At 41.5% G+C, this 15,000-nt stretch overlaps 1 protein-coding gene across 1 annotated transcript in view; it reads right to left on the reverse strand.

Moving 5' to 3' along the window:
* The window catches only part of LOC143288775 (cytoplasmic protein NCK2-like), a 27,325-nt gene extending 25,064 nt beyond the window's left edge, over window positions 1–2,261 (reverse strand). The window contains exon 1 of the mRNA XM_076597403.1: window positions 2,017–2,261. The gene's annotated coding sequence lies outside the window, so the exon portion shown is untranslated. The remainder of the gene's footprint in view (window positions 1–2,016) is intronic.
* Between the last annotated feature and the right edge of the window lie 12,739 nt (window positions 2,262–15,000).

Below are 15,000 nucleotides of genomic sequence, written 5' to 3' on the forward strand. Positions count from 1 at the left end.
AAACGAAAACACCACCACCACTAGTACTGCACTAAAGCAATGCTATTACTCATATTTCAGTCTTAAATTCCTTTAAATCGCCTGGTCACGCGATCACTTCATCTTCTCCCCAGCGCATCCAATCAATACATGCCTTGGAATTGGTTGATTTAGCCTGGAACAACTGTCCCGTAGCTCTGCTGATTAGCAAGATCTCATGGATCTGCATTACTACCAATCAATCAATCACTTTATTGTTTTTTTATTGTCTGAACCAGAGTATAGAAATTCACCTTCAGGCTCATCGCAGAGAAAATATCTTAAGAGTAATTAACTTTTAAAAATGGAGACATACATACATTCCATCATTAAATCAGAACACTCACACGAACATGGTGGGAAATAGTTGGGGGTGAGGGACGGAACGGCACTGCACTTTCACATCACAGTAGATTTGTCAACAATAAATACAAATGATCGACGTATAAAATTATACATCAGTTAATAAGTCTTAACCTTAAAATTAATATGGATTACTTATATACATACATATGTATCTTTTAAATGATGGACAGCAAGTGAGGGCGGGGGTGGGGGGTACGAACTAAATTAAAAGGTGAGAGGAGGGGGGTGGGTGATAAATATAATAACAAGGAAACCTTTACACACACACACACAAACGCACACGTGCATGCACCCACATGCTGACGTGTGCTTACGCTTATGCTCTCTCTCTCTCTCTCCCCCCACCCCCAACACACACTCACGAAGTCGGATATCAAGACTTCTTCATAATATTACTTATAGTGCATTATACTTTTAAAATTATGCATGAAATTGGATTAAACAGAAATAATAATAATGATAATGAAATGAAAATGACAATATCACTCATGCTCAAAACAATATTGATAATAAAATAATATTTGGCAAGTAAATCCGGAAGCTTTTGCCACTTAATATTTCATAAGACTGATTTACGTTATCAATCCCACACATTTAGCATTATAAACAATGCATTATAAATGATACATAATAGCACACACACACACACACACACACACACACCGACAGTGACAATTCAAACACACACATAGTGACATACACACATGCACACACACACAAACACACTTAGTCAGTCACACACACACACACACATGCAATCATACACAGAGAAAATCAAATGTGATAATGTAACTGATCTAACAGAGAAAAGTCTTCACTGACAATATACATGTACACAGCATGTCCATGATCCATGCTACTCTGAACATCTTGAGGTGTTTGTTTTTTTACTGTACACAACTTCACTGAACATGCACATGCATCATTTTGTATGTTTGTTGTCATTCAACATCGAAGGACAGCCTGCCGTTGTTTAAAAACATGAGTCCCAGACTTTTAACATTCACACACACAAAATGCCTTGGCCCTGTTACTTTCAACAAAATTTAAGCATGATGACTAAATGAGTACAAATCTACTGAACTGTCAATACTTTCCCACAGTAGTTCTAACATGACACATGCTAACAGTCTTTTAGGAATGGGCTTTTTCTTACCACCATTATTACATACATGTATCCGCGTAAATCTGTTTAAAAAATATCCCCCAAAAGCATTATTCCCAAGTCAACACTGCGGTTTATCAATCGGACTAATCTCAGCAGACACCGACAGAGGAAGCACACCGTGAACATAAAAAGATAAAATGTCGCAAACGCCACTTAACATGAAGTGAATAAACCCGAGATAATTGCTCATTTCAAAATGTGTACACAGCAGCAGTAAAAACGCTAGTTACTGTTAATCAAACCAGTATAAAAAAAAATTGGGGAGGAAAGGATGGGGGGAGGGGTGAAAGTTCTCAGGGTTTGTTCAAATGACGTCTGCTACAGCACTGCCCGTGCGACGATGATTCACCCCCTCCATTCATCAGTGGTCTCAATATTATAAGCAGTAAACCGAATACAAATATAGCGATAAAGCGAATGTTTAAAAATCGTTTTATAAAATATACAATAATCTTGTTACTTACAGGAGGATTCTGCTCGTTGCTTTTACAATGCAGACTCAGGCATTAGATCGTGTTCATTTGATGTGCAGTTCCGTATTGCAAGAAGATCAATAGTCAATTATCGGTAACTACAAATGCAGTATCTCAAAAACCGATGCACAACCACCTTCACCTATTTTTGAAGAACTAAACAATTACATCTGAAATGACTATAAATTCACAATCCACCACAAACTTTGTTGATTTGTGAGTATCACCACCCGATATTAACGCCGCCATCTTGCCAACATTAAAGTAGTACGCAAAATATTATACTACGAATTCATACGCGTTAACCAACATTGGAAATTAATTTGACTAGGTTTAACTTTTTCGTTAAAAACTAAGACATTATGGTCAAATTTATCATATTAATCGAAAAGTAGAAATATGCGACCAGACTGCACCGGTTTTGTGATCTCTGAGATTCGTGTACCGAACTACATGATTGTGCATTATGACAAGCACCTTGGGTTCATTATTCGCCAGTGCAAGGGTAGACAACCCAGTCAACATTTTGTATCATCGAGACGAGATCGAACAAATATCGATGGATTCCAACAAGCTGTTTTCTGTCTGTTTGGCAGCATAGCCGAGCGTGACGCAAGTATACCACAACTCGTTCCACCAAGTTATGTCTCTTCGTCCAACCGAGGCGACCGTGTCAGTGGGGATGGAGGAGGAAAGAGATTTGTTTCCAATGACTCCGATGCCAGCGTCCTGGGCAAGGTCGAACTTTGCTGAGGGACACACCGCAGGTCAGTCGGCAGAAGTTTGTGGTGTTCCCACTCGGCCCTTGTGTCATGCACAGATGCCACATGGTCAGTCCCAACATCCATTGACACCCCTTCAGTCCAACCCGGGCGCTCATCAAGAGCTGCCAAAGCCTTTAAATCCCGATCCTCACAACATGATTCAACACCCGATCACTTTACAACACCAGCAAGAACAGCAGCAGCTGCAGGAGCACAAAAAAGTAAGTGCCACAGTGAATCTGCACTCAACAGCGGGGCAGGCATTAGGTGCGGAGGTTCCAGAATATTCAGTCACGATGAAACATGGCCAGGAAAAACAAGCAAACAAACATGAGCACACAAGCACTATAAAACAAACAAACAGGAAAAGGCGTTGCTCAAATCCATCGGAATGGAAAAAGAAAAGAAAGAAAATATTGAGGGACAAGGGGGAGGAGTATGTCACTATGCAGGGGAAACTCAAGAAAGCAAGGCGTGTCCAGCCAATCGACTGCACCAACTGTCGCTTTCAGTGTTCTGAGAAAATTCCAGAAGAAGCTCGTCAAGTAATCCACAATATCTACTGGAATCTGGCTTCATATGAGAGGCAACGGACGTTCATTGCTCAGCATGTGGAACAGAATGACATCAAACAAATCACATCTAAAACAGGGGCAAGAAGAGATGTGGCCAACTCCTTCTTTCTCATTCACAATCAAACAGAACAGCGAGTGTGTAAAGCATTTTTTACAAAAACATTGGACATAACGAGCAAGGTTGTGGACTATACAATGAAGAAGACAGAGTGTGGTGTGTATTCTGGTCAGGATGAACGTGGGCGCAGGTCTCCAGTGAACAAAACCAGCCCTGAGGATTCAGAGTTCATCCAGTGGCACATTGGGTCATTTCCAACTATGGACGCTTCTACTAGTTCTAAGGGGAAGAAGAGCGAGACCAGAAAACAGTACCTTTCCCAGGACTTGAACGTGGGGAAGATGTACCACATGTACAAAGACTTGTGTGAACATACAAGCAGGAAAACCGTGGGTATTTCTGTGTATAGGAATATCTTCAATCAGGATTTTAACCTGGCATTCCAAAAACCAAAAAAAGAACACTGTGCAAATTGTAAATGTGCAGAGCAATGTGGCCAAAACAAAGAAAAAAAGTGTATGCAGTATGGACAGTAAGAACAGCAAGAATAGCAGTTGATATTCACTATTCAGGCTGTGAGATGGTCAGGCATTAGTTTTCTTTCAGTTAATATCACTGTTGATTTGTATCAAAATGACTAGAATTGAAGCATACCAATAATTAGCCCATGATGAAGATGAAATCCAGGGTCATTTTTGCCTTGGTACTTTCATGCGGTATTGTGTGTACATGTTTGGTATTTTGTGATAACACCTTATACATATTGCTGCCTCTGTTGTTTGGAGGGAGGTCAGGACGAGCAAGCCCAGAAGGTTATCCTCCCCATGCTTTCCACATAGTAGCTGGGAGGGTGAGGGGCCAGGGAAAGATAACCAAAAGCTGTAACTCCCCATGTTTCTTTTTTTTTTTATTCTTTTTTTTTTTTTTACACCTCTTATTTGTGATGTGGAGGGAAGGGGTCAGTAGTGACCGTCAGTACAACCTAGCTGAGAGATACACCTCTTATTTGTGATGTGGAGGGAAGGGGTCAGTAGTGACCGTCAGTACAACCTAGCTGAGAGATACACCTCTTATTTGTGATGTGGAGGGAAGGGGTCAGTAGTGACCGTCAGTACAACCTAACTGAGAGATACACCTCTTATTTGTGATGTTGAGGGAAGGGGTCAGTAGTGACCGTCAGTACAACCTAGCTGAGAGATACACCTCTTATTTGTGATGTGGAGGGAAGGGGTCAGTAGTGACCGTCAGTACAACCTAGCTGAGAGATACACCTCTTATTTGTGATGTTGAGGGAAGGGGTCAGTAGTGACCGTCAGTACAACCTAGCTGAGAGATACACCTCTTATTTGTGATGTTGAGGGAAGGGGTCAGTAGTGACCGTCAGTACAACCTAGCTGAGAGATACACCTCTTATTTGTGATGTTGAGGGAAGGGGTCAGTAGTGACCGTCAGTACAACCTAGCTGAGAGATACACCTCTTATTTGTGATGTTGAGGGAAGGGGTCAGTAGTGACCGTCAGTACAACCTAGCTGAGAGATACACCTCTTATTTGTGATGTTGAGGGAAGGGGTCAGTACAAGCTAGCATCAGTATCGGTATCAGTAGGTGAAGGAGGAGTCACTGCGTTCGGACAAATCCATATATATATATACACTACACAACATCTGCCAAGCAGATGCCTGATCAGCAGTGTAACCAACACGCTTAGTTGGGCCTTGAGGAAAAAAAAGAAAAAGAAGAAAAAAAAGATAATAATAAAACAACAACAACAAAACCCATCCCCCCCCCCACTTCCCCCCCAAAAAAAAACAACAGTATAAGCTAGCTGAGAGCAGCCACTCCCCTTGTTTGTGATGTGGAGGAAAGGGGTTAGTGCAAGCTGGCCCAAAATGACCCTCCCATGTTACTTTTTTTGTCACATTTTGATAAGCTGATGCTCAACCGATGGAAAGCAGCAGAATGGTTGATGGTTATCTATCAGTGCAGTGTCTGTGAGGGTCTGGATTCTTCTTCTTCTTCTTCTGCGTTCGTGGGCTGCAACTCCCACGTTCACTCGTATGCACACGAGTGGGCTTTTACGTGTATGACCGTTTTTACCCCGCCATGTAGGCAGCCATACTCTGTTTTCAGGGGTGTGCATACTGGGTATGTTCTTGTTTCCATAACCCACCGAACGCTGACATGGATTACAGGATCTTTAACGTGCGTATTTGATCTTCTGCTTGCATATACACACGAAGGGGTTTCAGGCACTAGCAGGTCTGCACATATGTTGACCTGGGAGATCGGAAAAATCTCCACCCTTTACCCACCAGGCGCCATCACCGTGATTCGAACCCGGGACCCTCAGATTGACAGTCCAACGCTTTAACCACTCGGCTATTGCGCCCGTCAGAGTGGATTCAGTTCCTGCCCTTGCCCTTTCTCCCAAGTTTGACTGGAAAATCAAACTGAACATCCAGTCATTCAGATGAGATGACAAATCAAGGTCCCCTGTGCAGTCTGCGCTTGGCACACTGAAACAAAAATGGTAGGTACACAGGCCTAGAGGTAATGCGTCCGCCTAGGAAGCGAGAGAATCTGAGCACGCTGGTTCGAATTACGGCTCAGCCGCCAATATTTTCTCCCCCTCCACTAGACCTTGTGTGGTGGTCTGGACGCTAGTCATTAGGATGAGATGATAAACTGAGGTCTCGTGTGCAGCATGCACTTAGCACATGTAAAAGAACCCACGGCAAATTTCTGTAGAAAAATCAACTTCGATAGGAAAAGCATATAAAACTGCACGCAGGAAAAAATACTAAAAAAATGGGTGGCGCTGTAGTGTAGCAACGCGCTCTCCCTGGGGAGAGCAGCTGGAATTTCACACAGAGAAATCTGTTGTGATAAAAAGAAATAGAAATTTATACAAAGAAATGCGAAAGAAATACACACATATATATATGCATGCAGTCCAGGCCTGAATAGTGTATTGGGTAATGCTGCTGTCAGGCATCTTCCTAGCAGATGTTGTGTAGACAATATGGATTTGTCGAAATGCAGTAACCCCTCCTTGAAAAACTGAACTGAAACTGTAATAAGGTGGGGATGGGGTGCTGTCCAGTCTAGCCCAGCATGGCTTCTTCTGTTGCTTCACTGGTCAGCCTAGGGTAGTACATACCTACCCCCTTCCTTTCTCTTCCCTTTCGCTTGATTGTAGTGGGAGGGCCTTCAGTGCAGGCTCTTAACTCCATTTGACTGCTGAACATTTGATGGAATGAGGTCAGTGTGGCCTGAATTTGAAGTGCTGTTTACTTCTTTTTTTTTTTGGTGTGGTTTATCAGTGGCGCCATTGGTTTTGCTGAGGAAAAGTGATGTCAACCCAAGAGGAAGTGAGTGCAAGTCAGGAAAGGTAACTGACATCCTGACCTGTAAGTTCAGTCATATCTCATGGTTGCATCTCCATCAACTCAGTCTACCTACCAACACCATCAGACAGCAGGCTGAGCTCCAGGGAAAACGGCACCTGCAACTACGACAAATCTGCCTGCAGGATGCAGTACAGACAGATGTCTTTCTTCCCCCGTACCATCCCGGAATGGAACACACTGCCCCAGGAGGTTGTCACAGCTGAGTCGCTGGACTGCTTCAAGTCTAGACTCGCCTCCTGCCTGTGACACAACAGTGTAGACTCACCCCCCTTCACCCCACTTCCCTCCAACACCTCTGTTTAGGTCCACCCCCACCCCCCACTGGCCAGCAAATCCGCCCACCCCCACTTTTTTTGTCCCCCCCCCACATCCCCCCCTGTTCCCCCCCCACCCCCACTGGTAAGTGTCGTAGAGCCAGACTCACTAAAGAATTGCAGACCTGTTTCTAATCTTCCCTTTTTCTCAAAAGTCACTTAGAAAGATGTCCTTGCTCAACTTCTCGACCACCTGTGTGAGTGCCTTTATACATGTTTGTGCATGAATATGTTCACACACATATATGCATGTGCATGCACACACACATGCTTGCCAAAATGCATGTGCATGCACACGCACACTCACACATTTTTACCTAACTGCATATATATTGTACATAACACACTAACACACCCTTAGGTATGTTCGCAAATGTGCAAGTGCTATTTTTTCTCCCTCCTAGTACACTTCTCCAGTCTGGGATGCTTTATTTTTCTCTCCCACATACATCTTATTTCACTTGTATTTCCACTGCAACAATATTTTCCAAGGAACCAGGCAACCCACTATATACCTCAAATACACCAGTATTAGAATACTGTAATTGCCAGATGGTATGTGTATTCATGCTTATTATGACATATGTGTAATTTATCTGCTTTTTTGCCATTTCATTTGTTGAAAATTGTATGCAGTGCACACTGACCACTTGCTTTTTCATATGTAGGCATTTCTATATATTTTTAAAGTATGTCAAGTCTACTCGTTAAATTGAAATGTGTTTATCTCATCATCCCATTTGATTTACATCAGAAAGTTGTGAGAATAAGCCATGTGAACTGTTGAAAACACTATCTGGTCATTATTAAGATAATAAAAGAGAGGAAGAGAGAGATGTATATGTATGTAAGATGTATATTTTTATATAAAATGAGCGAGAGAGAGAGAGAGAGAGAGTCTTTTCACTAAATTTATTGTCCTTTTTTCAGTTTTACAGTTGCATCATTCATTTGTGAATTGATAGTCAGTCCTCAGTGTGTATGAGCATATGCATGTATGTGTATGCGCATGTGTCATTGTGTGTGTGTGTGTTTGTGTGTGTGTACATTGTGTGTGTGTGTGTGTGTGTGTTATTGAACAATAAACCGTGATATTTGAATACAGCAGCATAGACTGTTGGGTCTGTGAAGTTTGTTGTTTGTATTTGGTTTTGTTTTATGAAAAGTTATGATTAACTCTCAGTCTGTCTCAACCTGTCAGTCTTTTTCCAGGTGTGTGTGTGTGTGTGTGTGTGTGTGTGTGTGTGTGTACAATAATTCAGAAAAAAAACAGCGACATCCAGCCCTCCTATAACTGTATGGCTTTTTTTTTCTCTCAAGGCCTGACAAAGCATGTTGGGTTACACTGCTGGTTAGGCATCTGCTTGGCAGATGTGGTGTAGCGTATATGGATTTATCCGAACGCAGTGACGTCTCCTTGAGCTACTGAAACTGAAACTATACTACCTGCTGATGCACTACTAGTTCGGCTGTCACCCAGATAACGATTTCCAGGTCGTGGGCAGATAATTGAAAGATGAAAGCCAAGCCCTCATAATTATACTCTTGCCTCTATATTCTTACCAGAGAGGCAAACAGAAAGAAAAAGATTGTGGGGGCACAATATCTCACAGTTTTACTGGATAGGCCTCAGACTGAGCAACGCCCAGAGAGACAATTAAGGAACAGGGAGAAATGGGTAGTGCCTCGATGGTCTTGTAGTAGTAGTAGTAGGGACGGTATCTGGTTACACCTAGACCGCGAGGTCTAATATTTGTCCCCTCTTCGTTCTTCTTCTTCTTCTTTCCCTTGACTACCGCCTTCATCATTTTGAAGATTCTGTAGACTTTTGGTATAGATTGTTTTTGCGTAGGTCGGTCGTGCCTAATGGGGTTTCTACTCATCATAGCCATAAACTAGTTCTTCTAGCTGGGGCAGTTTGTCAATCAGGTTCTTGAACTCATTCACAGATTTTGCAAATTTAACTGATTGAGGTAGTGCATTCCAGGGGTTAACGACTCTAAAAGAAAATGAGAATTTGCGCTTATTAGTTCTGGCATGCATTACAAACAATTTTCCTGCAGAGTTTCTAGTGACATTTACAGGTGCATAGGAAAACAAGAGTGCAAATCAACATCATCATAACCGTGGAAAATTTTAAACATCTGTGTAAGATCACCTCGTAGTCGTCTACCCTTGAGACAACCAAACCGAAGAAGAAGTCATTCATCACATCTCTCGCCCCCCCAAACCCTTGCTGGCTCTCTCATCAAGCAATGGGAAGAGGAAAGAAGTGAAAACAAAGCAGCAACTTCGATAGCCGCCATGCTGCGCAAGAAAAGTACCTCCGACGTAACGATCGAAAAAGACTGACAAGGAAATACTTGAACTGTACGATGTTTGAGGTCTCTCTGCGAGAACTTTTCAAAGAACAGTATATGATCAGACAAAACAAAGTCCCATGAAACAGCATTTTCAATTTTTTCCCCTCAGAAAAACCGTTGTTTGTTTAAAATGCATAATATCATCCCATTCGAAGAGAGGAAGTTGAAGGATGAGTTCGAAGCAGACGATCTTCAATCTGAAGGAAGTATAACTTGTAGGATTTGCATGCCGGTCAATGTCAAGGTCACACTGAGGTTTGATGGGATACTTAACGACCCATGTAAACAACCACAGTCTTTTCCTTCCTTTCATGGAGTGACCGCGATATTATTTATGTTTGTTCCCGTTTCTCTCTCTCTCTCTCTCTCTCTCTCTCTCTCTCTCTCTCTCACAGGTTCCGACTCTTAAATTGTCGAATTACTTTATGAGTGTGACTATGTTTATTTTGCATGATGTAAAAAACCAGTCTTATATTTTGTAAAAAAAAAAAAAAAAAAAAAAAAAAAAAAATCAGCAATAACAAAACAGCAAAAAAATACCGAACTAAAAACACCTCAAAACAACAAGATCTACTGTTGAATTATTGATCACATATATCAATCTGAAACAACACACACACACACACACACACACACACGAAGGGGAAACACTTCACTTGGCATCCAGCTGTGCGAACAAAAGCACGGTTATTTCCCTTCCATCACCGTGCATCTTTTGAAACCCCTTGCCAATTTTTCTGTTTATGTATGTCAGTATCTATCTGTCTATCTATCGATCACAATAACAACGAGAAAAACAAGCAAACAAACAAACAAAACAAAACAAAACAACCAAAACCAAAAACAAAACAACAACACACACACAAAAGAAAAATAACTTTCCACCTGTATTAATTTAGTTCAACGAATCAGAAACACACACACACACACAGGAAGAGCAACAAAAGGGGAAATACTACACGTGGCTAATAGCCATGTGCACGAAAACACGGTTATTTCCCTTTGATCGTCCCGTATCTTTTTGAAAACCTTTGCCAAACCCAAAATACATAGTTATTGCACAGCGTTTGACTGGCTTTGTCCAGTCAGTAAAAGAATTTAATTTGGCATGCTCATGGAAGGGGCGATAAGTGGACAGATTGTAGAATATACGAAACTGGAACTGGGCAGCACAATAATACTAACAATAATAAATAAATGAATAAATAGAGAAATAATGATTATGATGATGATAATAATAATGATAATTTATATAGCGCCTTTCCATGGAAACATGCTCAGTTCTTCTGTACAACGTGTAAAATCCGACGAATAAAACTCATCTGCATTTAAACACTAATAATTATGAACACTTAACATGTATAACTCTGCAGGAATAGACATCCAACCAAACATTGAAGTTAAATCGACACACGGCACAAAAAACAAAACAACAACAAAAACATAGCATACAACACAAAACACACAACAATACCTATATAACACACAGGGAGTGGCACTTAACAGAGGGGAGTTAAAAGTTAAAGTTTAAAAGAACTTGACAGTGCAACAAAATGAGAGAATTGCTTAATAATATGAATTAAAAAAAAAAAAAAAGATATTGACAGCGCAGCACTAAAAATGAAAGCACTTAACAGTTCAAATGAACTCGACAACACAATACCAAACACTTGATATACGGGGAATTTCAAATCAGAATTTAACAGAACAAAACAAAGCGAATGATATACTGGAGGAGGTTATAAAGAAATCGATGAGTTCAGTCAATAATATAATGAAGGGCACCGAATATAAGTTGTATTTGTATTTTTTTTAAATTTTTTATCACAACAGATTTCTCTTTGTGAAATTCGGGCTGCTCTCCCCAGGGAAAGCGCGTCGCTATACTACAGCGCCACCCATATATATATATATATATATATATATATTGCCTGCGTGCAGTTTTATTTGTTTTTCCTATCGAAGTGGATTTTTCTACATAATTTTGCCAGGGACAACCTTTTTGTTGCCGTGGGTTGTTTTACGTGCGCTAAGTGCATGCTGCACACGGAACCTCGGTTTATCGTCTCATCCGAATGACTAGCGTCCAGACCGGCACCACTCAAGGTCTAGTGGAGGGGGAGAAAATATCAGCGGCTGAGCCGTGATTTCATGAACCAGCGCGCTCAGATTCTTTCGCTTCCTATGTATTTAAAGTGAAAATTGCTGTTATCTCAGCCGTTTAATCATGTGTGTGTGTGTGTGTGTGTGTGTGTGTGTGTGTGTGTGTGTGTGTGTGTGTGTGTGTGTGTGTGTGTGTGTGTGTGTGTGTGTTGGAGTGTAACAGTTGCAGTATTGAGAGTATGTTACTTTGTGAGTTTTATGCATTGGTTTTTTTTATTGTGTTTTTTTTTAATAATATTAATGATTCTGTTTTATGTTTCTACTACTTTTCATATGCGTTCTTGTTTCATCTTTGGTACTGGATATTGTAAAGCCGGCTTAGAGCTTGCTTATGCTTGTATTATACCGCTATATAAAAATAAGATATTCTTCTTCTTATTATTATTACTTCGCCCCAGCCTCCACGTATGTCACTGATAGTCTCTCGATGCTTGACCATTGTACTGGGCCATGGGTTTATTCACAGGTCAGTTTCAGTTTTCAGTTTTCAGTAGCTCAAGGAGGCGTCACTGCGTTCGGACAAATCCATATACGCTACACCACATCTGCCAAGCAGATGCCCGACCAGCAGCGTAACCCAACGCGCTTAGTCAGGCCTTGAGAAAAAACAAAAACAAAAACCCCCCCAAAACCTACCACTACTAATAATATGTATAAGGCGCAAAAACTTGAAGGAGTCAGCTATAAGCGTACATAAATAAATAGATAATAATTATAATATAAAAAAGTAGTAGTAGTAGTAATAATAATAACAAAAAATAAATTAAAAAAAGGTGCATTTATGCACAGGCGTGGTACAGGACCCATGTCACTGAAAGGTGACCATTCATTGGTCTGTTATCCATGAACCTACTGCTTTCAATGTTCGGTGGTAGGATAGGCCATATTTTCTATACATCGCAGGGGGAATCCCCCGCTATATTTAGCCACTGTCTTTTCTGTGTTTGTACCACAAGGGAATTTTGTACTCTAAATTGACTGGCGGTGAAAGGGTTAAATTTCTTTTCTTCTTCGTTCGTGGGCTGCAACTCCCACGTTCACTCGAAGGTACACGAGTGGGCTTTTACACGTATGACCGTTTTTACCCCGCCATGAATGCAGCCATACTCCGTTTTCGGGAGTGGGGGGCGGGGGGTGCATGCTGGTTATGTTATTGTTTCCATAACCCACCGAACGCTGACATGGATTACAGGGGATCTTTAACGTGCGTATTTGATTTTATGTTTGCTTGTACACACGAAAGGGGTTCATGCACTAAGCAGGTCTGCACATAATTCTGTTGACCTGGAAGATCGGCCGGAAAAATCTCCACCCTTTACCCAACAGGCGCCGTTACCGAGATTCGAACCCGAATTAATTAATCAATACATCATTTAGTTATGTATTTATCTTATAAAGAAGACGTGGTGTAGCATACTTGTATCTGTCCCAACGCACTGGCGATTCCTTAAGACAGAAACTGACACCATAGTTGATAAATTTCTTCCACTGATTCTGAAACTTTCCCCCCGTCTGCTACTGACCCAAGATTCTATGTTCCCCCCTTTCAATGCTTTCAATGGACCTTAAGTGGTGATCGGGGTGCTAGTCTTTCGTGTAAGACGATATATAAAGTATGGCCCAAACTGCAGCACGGAAACGAACCCACCGTTCGAGATAGAGTACAGCCACGGACATTGTTTTATTGCCATTGACAACACGATCCTTTGGCAAGGGGGACAATGCATGAAGAAAAGAATAACGGCGGTTTAGAGAGAAATCAACACATTGCTAAGAGCACACACACACACACACACACACACACACACACTCACACATACACAAAAAATCAACGACATAACAACACATAACAATAACATCAACAAAATCATATAATAAAACATTGCTAGAATTAAAGGAAAATAAAAAGCTCGACCATCCAACTTTCTAAAAAACAAAACAAAACAAAAACAAAACAAAACAACATAATTATAAACTGTTGAATTGACATCAGGATAACAGTGTTTTTTCGATAACTATAACACTTCCAAAGTTATGTTCTATTACCGACAATTCCAAGCGAGGGCGATAAATTTCGCTAGTGATCTTATAATTCCTTCATTATCAGTCAGAAGCATATTGGTGAGGTTCATGTTCTTTAAGTTTTCCGAGTTGGAAATTAAGTGTATCTTTCGAATTTCTTCATAACACTTACACATAAAAACGAGAGAGAACGAACGAATTTGATTGCTATTAAGCTGTTAAGCCCATTCAGCAATGCGACACGACACAGTAATCGTGACGCGAAGTCACAGACATGGAGACCATGGCAATGTTTTCTTTTTTCAATGTACAATCACATGACACAATCGTTATTGTCAATATCGATATTGTCACTGACAAGAGATTCTGTTGACAAGGCGAGGCACAGTAGCGAACACATCAGCCCAGGTAGAACTGGATCAGGCCACGAAGAGTTTGCAAGTGTCGTTCTGCACGTGCTTGTGTGTCAGTGTGCTGTGTGCTGTGGATTCGTTTTCCTTTTCTTATTTTGGATAGCTTGACACGTTCTTCCTCTAACATATTCTTTTCGTCCTGTTTTATAAACCAGAAGGTACAGTCCACATCACTATTTGTACTGATCGAATATTCAAGTGCAATATCATCTGATTCACATAACAGCACATCTGACCCATCATACCTATTGGAAACAACCTTTCGAAATGCTACATTTCTGTGTCTATCTGTCAAACGCCTTTGTGTCGATCTGTCAGTCAATGTCGCCACGTAACTCTTTACAACACCAACATCGAACCCAGCCACTGTACTGTCAGTTACTGACTCACTGTCATTGTCGGGCTGCTGAAGAAACTGAGAGGTGTCGTAGTCCGATGGTGAAGGAATATTCACGTTGCCTGTCACCTGTGACACACCTGTTGCTGGCTCGTCGTTCTGGTCCGTGCACACCGTCAGTGTGTGTTGTGTGTCTCTGTCTGGCACGTCAGCTTGTTTGGAATGGTCGTCAGAAAAGGACTGTCCCTTCACAACACACTCAGCACCAGCTGCGACACCTGCCTGCCTTTCTTTCTGCTGCCTGGTTCTTTCCTGATCTCGTCTGATCTGGCTGGGCGGTTTCCTTCTGAAGTATTGCACTTGCGTGCTGCGGTTCAAGACGGGGTCCGCCATTGTTGTTGACATTTCAGTGTCAACTTGTTTCAGTCGCAAAACGACCAGTGTGCTGTCGCCGCCACCCACAACTTTCCACCTCGTCAGCGCATTGTCGGTCATCAGGGCAGACAGGGTTTTCTCCACAGTCGCTGGAAGCCCAGTAACTGGCATTTTGAAGCA

Source organism: Babylonia areolata, chromosome 13 (assembly GCF_041734735.1).
Source record: "Babylonia areolata isolate BAREFJ2019XMU chromosome 13, ASM4173473v1, whole genome shotgun sequence".
Classification (NCBI taxonomy): Eukaryota; Metazoa; Mollusca; class Gastropoda; order Neogastropoda; family Buccinidae; genus Babylonia; species Babylonia areolata.